Source organism: Martes martes (genome assembly GCF_963455335.1).
Source record: "Martes martes genome assembly, chromosome: 9".
Taxonomy (NCBI): domain Eukaryota; kingdom Metazoa; phylum Chordata; class Mammalia; order Carnivora; family Mustelidae; genus Martes; species Martes martes.
The window spans coordinates 60,374,604-60,381,811 of record NC_137896.1 but is presented as its reverse complement, the minus strand read 5'-3'; positions in this window follow the sequence as shown (position 1 = coordinate 60,381,811).

The window sequence follows — 7,208 nt, the reverse complement described above, 5'->3', positions numbered from 1 at the left end:
TCTTTATAGTACATATTCTATTTACAATTATTATACCCTCTTGTTGGGTTAATCCCTTTATCATTATGTAATGCTCTTTTGTCCCTTGTGGCTGCCTTAGTGTTAAGGTCTATTTTATCTGATAGAAATATTGCTATCCTGGCCTTTTTTTTTTTTTTTTCACTTCCATTTCCATGGATTATCTTTCTCCATCCCTTCGCTTTTCATCTGTTATGCATCCTTAGGTGTGAAGCGAGTCTCTTGTAGGCAGCACATAGATGGATCTTGGTTTTTTTGTTTTTGTTTTAATCCATTTAGTTAGCCTGTGTCTTTTGATTGGAGAATTTAATCTATTTACATTTAAAGTAATTACTGATATGTATGTGCTTATTGCCATTTTGTTCACTGTTTTCTAGTTTTTTGAAGCTCTATAATTTTGCTCTTTTCCCTTGAAATTGATTACTTCCTTTGGTGTTTATGCGTGGATTCCTTTCTTTTTTGCACATCAATTATAGGTTTTTGGTTTCTAGTTACCATGAGGCTCATATATAACATCCTAAGTATATAGCAATCTATATTAAGTTGGTGGTCACTTAAGTTCAAACACATTCCAAAAGTATTACATTTTTACTCCCCCTTCACATTTTATGTATATATCATATTTTGTATTATTTATTCTGTGAATCCCTTAACTAATTTGTTTTTTATATTTTATTTTTTAATTAACTTATAATATATTATTGGTTTCAAAAGTACAGGTCTGTAATTCATCAGTCTTATACATTACCCAGTGCTCATTACATCACATGCCCTCCTTAATGTCCATCACTCTTCATTTTTTAGATATAACTGCTTTTTACTACTTTGCCTTTTAATCTTCATACTAGCTTTATAAGTGATATAATACCTTTACTATATGTTTACTTTTACCCATAAACCTTTTTCCTTTAACAATTTTCTTCTAATAATGGCCTTTTCTGCTTAAAGGAGTCCCTTCAGGGGTGCCTGGGTAGCTCAGTCATTAAGTGTCTGCCTTTGGCTCAAGTCATGATCCCAGTGTCCTCGGTCAAGCCCCACATCAGGCTGCCTGCTCAGCAGAAAGTCTGCTTCTCCCTCTCACACTCACCCTGCTTGTGTTCCCTCTCTTGCTGTGTCTGTCTCCACCAAATAAATAAATAAATAAATAAATAAATAAATCCCTTCAATGTTCATGTAAAGTTGGTTTAATGGTGATGAACTCCTTTAACTTTTTGTTTGTCTGACAAACTCTTTATCTCCTCTTCAATCCTGAATGATGACCTTGCCATGTAGAGCCTTCTGGTTTATCGATGGGTTTTTTTTTTTTTCCTCCTGTCATAGTTTTCCTTTGACTATATCCTGCCACTTTATTCTGACCTGCAAAGTATCTGCTGAAAAATGAGCTAGTAACTTATGGGTTTCCCTTCTATGTAACTAATTGCTTTTCTCTAGCTGCTTTTAAGATTATCTTTGATATCATGGGGCGCCTGAGTGGCTCAGTGGGTTAAGCCTCTGCCTTTGGCTCAGGTCATGATCCCAGGGCTCTGGGATTGAGCCCTGCATCGGGCTCTCTGTTCAGCAGGGAGCCTGCTTCCCCCTCTCTCTCTGTCTGCCTCTCTGCCTATTTGTGATCTCTGTCTGTCAAATAAATAAATAAACTCTTTAAAAAAAGATTATCTTTGATATCTTAATTATTACATATCCTGGTGTAGGCCTCCTTAAGTTTATCTTGTTTAGGGCCCTCTTTGCTTTCTGCACCTGAATATGTTTCCTTCCCAGGTTAGGGGAGTTTTCAGCTATTGTTTCTTCAAATAAGATAACTGCCCCTTTCTCTCACTCTTCTTCCCTGCAACCCAGTATAATGAAAATGTTAGTATGCTTAAAGAAAAGCCTTTATTTCTCCATATTTGAAGGATAACTCTACTGGATGCATTATTCTTGGTTGGCAATTTCAACACTTGGAATATGTTGTTTTACCCTCTCATGGTCTGTGGAGTTTCTGTTGAGAAATCTGTTGAATTGGGCTTAATTGGGGGTTCCTTTGTAGGTTAGAATCTTTTCTCCTCCTCTGTACCCCAGCTCTAGCTGCTTTTAGCATTTTCTATTTATTTTTCACTTTTAACATGTTCATTATAGTATGTGTTAAGTAGGTCTCTCATATTTAAATTCATTAGTTAATATACAATGTAATACTAGTTTCAGGTTTACAACATAGTGATTCAATACTTCCATAAAACATGCAGTGCTCATCCTAACTAGTGCACTCTTTAATCTCCATCACCTATTTAACCCATTCCCCAACCCACATCTCCACTGGTAACCATCAGTTTAACTTAACATCCTCTTAAGGGCAAAAATGCCTTTATTAGAGGTCAAGATCCCTGCCAGAGGTTTCAGTACTCCAAACAAGCACAAAGCTGAGAAGAACTACATTCATTGGGTAAGAAGATCAGGTAAGGGGTGTCTGGGTGGCTCAGTCATTAAGCATCTGCCTTCAGCTCAGTTCATGATCCCAGGGTCCTGGGTTTGAGCCCCACATCAGGCTCTCTGCTCAGCCAGGAGTCTGCTTCTCCCTCTGCCTGCCACTCCTCCCTCTTGTGCTCTCTTTCTGTCAGATAAATAAATAAGTAAAAATATTTTTTAAAGACAGGTAAACTTTACTCTTCTCCACCTTTCACTCTAGCTAGAACAGCTCAGTGTCACGATTACACTGGTCTGGTAATTCTTTTTTTTTTTTTTTCTTTTCTTTTTTTTTTCCTGCAAGAAGAAGGATATAGCATGGTATGCCTTCAACATTCTGAATTTTTAGTATGTTTTCCTAGAGGTAGGGTTTTTTCTTTTTACAAGTTTTTATTTCAATTCCAGTTAATACACAGTGTAGTAGTCTCAAGTGTAGAATTTAACTATTCATCACTTACATAAAACAGCCAGTGCTTATTGCAAGTGCCTTCCTTATCACCAATCATCCATTTAACTCATCGCATTGCCCACCTCCCCTCCAGTAACCCTGTTGGTTCTCTATGGGTGAGACTGTTCTGTGGTTTGCCTCTTCTTCCTCCCACCTCATATTCATCTGTTTTGTTTCTTAAATTCCACATATGAGTGAAATCATATGGTATTTGTCTTTCTCTGATTATTTCACTTAGCATAATACTCTCTAATGCCATCCACGTCATTACAAATGGCAAAATTGCAATCTCTTTATGGCTGAGTAATATTCCATCGTGTACATGTATACCACATCTCGTTTATCCATTCATGAGCTCATAGACATTTGGGCTCATCCTATAATTTGGGTATTTGTTGATAATGCTGCTATAAACATTGAAGTGTCTATATCCCTTTGAATCAGTATTTTTGTATCCTTTGTGTAAATACCTAGTAGTGTGATTGCTGGGTTGTAGGGTATTTCTATTTTTAACTTTTTTAGGAAACTCCATACTGTTTTCCAGAGTGGCTGTACCAGTTCACGTTCCGACCAACAGTACACGAGGGTTTCCCTTTCTCCAAATCCTCACCAATACCTGACCTTTCCTGTGTTGTTAATTTTAGCCATTCTGACTGCTATGAGGTGATCTCTCATTATAATTTTGATTTGTATTTCCTGATGGTGACTGGTGTTGATCATCTTCTCATTTGTCTATTAACCATCTGGATGTCTTCCTTGGAAAAATGTCTTCTGTCCATTTTTTAACTGCATTATTTATTTTGGGGGGTATTGAGTTTGATAATTCCTTTATAGATTTTGGATACTAATCCCTCATCAGGTCGTTGGCAAATATCTTCTCCCACTCTGTAGGTTACCCATTAGTTTTGTTGATTGTTTGCTTCACAGTACAGAAGCTTTTTATTGTGATGAAGTCCCAGTAGTTTTGTTTTTTTCCTTCTGTTTCCCTTGCCTCCAGAGACCTATCTAGTAAGCAATTGCTACAGCCAATGTCAAAGAGATTACTGCCCGTGTTCCCCTTTAGGATCTTGATGGTTTCCTGTCTTACATTTAAGTCTTTCATCCATTTTGAATTTATTTTTGTCCATATTGTAAGAAGTCCAGATTCATTCTTTTGCATGTTGTCCCATTTTCTCAACACCATTTGTTGAAGAAATTGTCTTTTTTTCCACTGGATATTCCTTCCTGCTTTGTTGATGGTTAGTTGACCATCTAGTTTTGGAGTAGGTCTCTTTTTCACTGAAATAATAGGGTGATCTATTAGCTTAGTAAACTTGGATGTCAGGTCTTTACCAGGCTTGGGAATTTTTTAGCAATTTAAATAAACTTCTGTGCTTTTTCTCCCTTTCTTCTCCTTCTAGAATACTAATTTCTCTAATATTTGTATGTTTGATGGATTCCCATAGATCACGTGTGCTTTCTTTGGTCTTTTTCATTCTTTTCTTTGTTCTCCTCTAATTGGGTTATTTGGAAGTTCCTATCCCCTTGCTCATTTATTCTACCATCCCTTTGGTTTACTTTGCTTTTTTTTTTTTTTTCCTTCATTTCATTCATTGAATTCTTCAACTCTAGATTTTCTGTTTGGTCCTTTTGTGTGTGTGTGATTCCTCTTTGTTAAAATTATCATTCTGTTTATGTATTCCTGATTTCTTTGAGTTGTTCTTTCTATGTTTTCTTGTAGTTCATGTAGTGTCTCAAAACAGCAATTTTGAATTCTTTATGAGCTAGATTGTAAAATTCCATGTCATTGAGTTCAGTTATTAGAGGATTTTTGTTACCTTTAGATGATGACTTGTTTCCTTCATTCATCATGCTCTTTGGAGTTTTGCATTGATGTTTTTGCATTTCAAGTAGCAGAATGCCTCCAATCTTTATTAGTTAGCTTCAGAAGGAATATACTATCTGTTGGCCCTGTTATATCTGGGGTTTTCTCTAACCTTGCGTGGATACACTTGCTTTATACTTCTTAGTCCCACTTAAGGCAGAACTCTTAAGCTTTTTGGTCTTCTCTGGTTCTTACAACTCACCAGGTTGGCTCTAGGAATCCTCTCCTGTGCTTGCCAGAAGTTGGCACTACCACTCAAGTCTGTGGTTTCTCCCTTTTCCATAGACTGGTCTGATTCCGGTCGCAGCACCACCACCACCACCACACCCCCACCGCCCCCAGAGAACTCCATTCACTGGACCTCACTCTGGGTGCTGCACTCATGAGCACCCACAAATAGCTGGCTACAGAGTGAAGTTTAGCTCTCTGGGTGATGGGGGGGGTGCCTGTGGGCTGAGTTGGACATCCTCAAGTGAGATTTTTCCAGAGGCTCATTCCCTTTTTAACCCTCTTTGATGTTCTTATCAAAGAACATCTTGATACAAAGAGCCTCTTCCGTGCAGCGTTGGTGGTATAGTGGTGAGCATAGCTGCCTTCCAAAGAGCCTCTTCCTTGATCTCTTGCTTCCCCCCAGTTAAAGAGGTTGCACCCCAGTACTGTTGGTGCTGCTGGAGTTAAATGGGTTTTTCCAGCAGTGTGCTGCACAGCTGGGGTGCCTGGACACTCACCACTCTCCTTTATTGTTGATGGAGAGGTCACTATCTGCTAGTTCAGCCCCATGCTGTGTTACCTTGGGAGGCCAGGTAACAAAATTCTGACAAAATTCTTCTTGCCTTCTTACGTGTATCCAAATTTATAATTTTTCCAATAGTATGTTAGAATCTTCCCCTCGTGAAGGCTGGAATGCTACAAAGTCTCTTGCCTGAGAGTATCGGCCTGTTGGCACTCTCCATATTTTCCCTGAGAGGAGCTGGGGGCAGTTTCTCCAACTCCTGCTGGCTCCACAGACTATATTGAGCCTGTAGGTTCCACAGCCTGTACAAAATATCCTGTTTGCCTATTACCAGATGCAATGAGACTTCTTCCAAGTCCTTTTGCATTTGGTGCTGGGTCCCACAACTGGCAAGTGGCACTTTTGTTCATGGATGGATGCCTAATTAGTTGTTTAAAAAAGGACAAAAGTGAGGGACATCTTATACCATTATATTGCTGATGTCATTCTCTGTTTTCAGTTTTCTTGACCAGGATTTTCCCCTTATGAGATTCAGCCTACTTTATTTTTATTTTTGTTTTTATAAAAGATTGAACTTTTATTTTTATTGTGTAATTTAAAACATAGAAAAGGTTTCAAATAAAAGGAGTTTCTTCACAAGGAATCTAAGGACTAACACAAATTTAAGTTGATTTAAAAATACATGAAGTAAGAATTTGTATCATGTATAAGAAAAAAGGGCAAAAAAACCCACCCCAATACATTTAATGGGAGAAAGACTAGAAAAGTAGGTAGTTTCATGAAACAGGTGTCTTAACTCCTTTGCTTGGATGAACCTGGGAGGAGGAGGTTAAGGATTGTGGACCTACTCAGGAATGGAAAGTAGAGAGGAAAAACCCTGTCAGTCATCTCTGAGGGCAGGGAAGCCACTTAAAAGATCTGCACCATCAAAGAAATAGCAAAGGAAGCCACATGTCCTCTCTCACCTAGCCAACTCCTTCCCACCAAGCAAATCTACATCCCATATTCTGTGGGATGGCTTCCCAGTTAATCCTTTTACTTGGAACATACTTTAAAACTGGAAGCACTAAGGAATTTTTATGCCCAGCCTCAGACATTTCAGTGGGCGTGATATATTCAGTGATACTTTTTTTCATATAATTAAATTTAAGATAATTCTTCAGGCTATTTCCTAATGTGTAACATATACTTTACATTTTATGATCACACAAAATCTGGTACTTGGTCAAGATTTTTTTTCCCCCAGAGATCTTCTTTAGAGACTTGGCTACCTCTTCTTTTATGAAAGAGAAGGAAAAAAGGCATTACCAAGCTTGCCAGCTCAGAGCAGTCCACATTTTATTTCTGTGGAGCCAAAGACATAAGACAAGTTCTTCATAAAATAAAGATTTTGAGGTATGCTAAAAAATAATCCAGGTTTTTCTCCTTCACACTTGCCTGATTAGGAAATATTTTCATATATAGTAACTGTATGATAAAATACTTTGCATTCATTTAGAAAGGTGGCTTTACATGTATTGACATGGGAAAATGTGCAAGCTATACAGTTAAACAGGGTGAAAAGCAAGTTGTAGAATAGAACGTACTGAACTACCCCACTTTTATAAAAAGTTAGTGTATGTTTAGAAAAGGAAAATTTGGGGGGAAATGCACCAAATCTTGAAAGAGGTAAGCACTGAAAGATGAGATTACAGGACATTCCTACT